The sequence below is a fragment of the Octopus sinensis genome, unplaced genomic scaffold, assembly GCF_006345805.1.
Source record: "Octopus sinensis unplaced genomic scaffold, ASM634580v1 Contig15092, whole genome shotgun sequence".
Lineage (NCBI taxonomy): Eukaryota > Metazoa > Mollusca > Cephalopoda > Octopoda > Octopodidae > Octopus > Octopus sinensis.
In genome coordinates, this window is record NW_021833543.1 from 15,001 (window position 1) to 17,055 (window position 2,055).

At 33.3% G+C, this 2,055-nt stretch overlaps 1 long non-coding RNA gene across 1 annotated transcript in view; it reads left to right on the plus strand.

The window, feature by feature from the left end:
- Positions 1–689, plus strand: part of LOC115230255 — a 9,301-nt gene extending 8,612 nt beyond the window's left edge. Inside the window, exon 2 of the long non-coding RNA XR_003883415.2 lies at positions 1–689. This exon is cut by the window's left edge and continues 81 nt beyond it. This is a non-coding gene — a long non-coding RNA (uncharacterized LOC115230255).
- Positions 690–2,055: the final 1,366 nt, after the last annotated feature.

The following is a 2,055-nucleotide window of genomic DNA, read 5'->3' on the forward strand; positions in this document are numbered from 1 at the left end:
CGAAGAATTCTTTTTAATCGACTAACAACATTGCAGTGATGCATCTTACCGATGCATCCCTACACATGGAACTGCAATTTGAACTGCTGTCTTATCTAAAAAGGTGGGGAAGCGCTGAAAATCAAAATCATTTCACCTGTAAAAGATCAAATGTAGAATTTGGAAATTTTTCTTTAATGATTAAAAAAAAAAAAAATCCTTTTTTTTTTTATTAATTAGAACATAAAGAAAAGGATACAAATTATTTATTTATATTTATTGACAATGTTTTAGCTGTCATATCTCTCACTGACCGGTCGGTGCTGAACAAACTAAAAAAACACAAAGAAACTCTTTCTGATTCGCTCATTTTGTAAATGGATATTAATAATAATGGAGGCTATTACAAAGACTCATGGGAAATTCTCCTACATTTTTTTTTTTTTTTTGAATTAACTTATTTATCAAGTAATTTATTTTTTCCACATCGGCATACTGCTACAATTCTCAAACAGTCAAGAACGGACATTTTTCTTTTCATTAAATTAAAAATTAATTTTAGGAAAATGTGACAAACGAAATAATTTCTCATAGATAAAACTGTATTTAAAAACAAAAACAAAAAAACAAAATGAAGAAAAGTAAACAGAAACACAGAGAGAGAGAGAAAGAGAAAGGAAAACAAAATAAGAATTGGTCAAAACTGTAAAGGAAAAAAAAAAAGATGACCAACACTAAAGAATTATTCAAATGGACATATATTTAAAAAGAAAAAAAAGGAAATATATAATAAATATAAAGAATAAAAAAACACTGACTTCTCTTCTCAAATTCTTGTTTTCTTTTTTTGCTTGGTGTGAAATTTCCATATATGGACTGTTTTTATGTGTGTGTGTGTGTTTGGTAGAACTAACAGGATAGACATGTTTCAACGTATCTGTAGCTGGCAGAATCATTAGCATGTCAGACAAAATATTTAGTGGCAATTTGTCCATCTTTACATTCTGAGTTCAAATTCCACCAAGGTCACGTTCGCCTGTCATCCTTACATAGTTGATAAAATTGGTATCAGTTGAGCACTGGGATCGATGTAATCAGCTTACTCTTACACCCAAACTTGCTGGCATTGTGTTAAAATTTGAAACCAATATTTTAATTAGCCTTCCTTGAATTAATTGGCCCTTGAATCACCAACTGAATATATCCCGGACCGGGCTGTGTGTTGTGTTCTTGAGCAAGGCACTTTATTTCACGTTGCTCCAGTTCACTCAGCTGAAGAAATGAGTTGCGACGTCACTGGTGCCAAGCTGTATCGGCCCCTTTGTCTTTCCCTTAGATAACACTGGTGGCGTGGAGAGGGGAGGCTGGTATGCATGGGCGACTGCTGGTCTTCCATAAACAACCTTGCCCGGACTTGTGTCTAGGAGGGTAACTTTCTAGGTGCAATCCCATAGTCACTCATGACCGAAGGGGGTCTTTACCCTATATATATATATATGTGTGTGTGTGTGTGTGTATATACATACATACATACATATATATATATATATATATATATATATATAATGTTATTAGGGAGTAAATCCAAACTTACAGGGAAAAATTAGATTTAGGATTAAATCTAATTTTACAGTATAAATATATATATTAATTAGAGATAAGACCACTATTAGGCAAATCAAACAGGAAAAAATTGTTATTGAGGTAAAACAGTGAGAAAAAAAGAGTGGACTGGCTGGAAAAAATGCAGATACTGGAGTGATAGTACTCTTAATTGAATCTGAAAGAGTATAGGACAAAAGGAAGTGGAAACTTGAAGATATTGCAACAGAAGTTGGAGCCGAATTTTAAAATATACTTTTTGTTTCATTCAAATATAAAAGTTTAACTACTCTTTAGATTCTAACAACCCATATGAAGAAAATTCTTTACGGAACTTTCTGTCTTTACTCTCTATAAAAATAAAATATGGTGGATGCGGGAGTGGCTGTGTGGTGAGTAGCTTGTTTACCAACCACACGGTTCCGGGTTCAGTCCCACTGCGTGGCACCTTGGGCAAGTGTCTTCTACTATAGC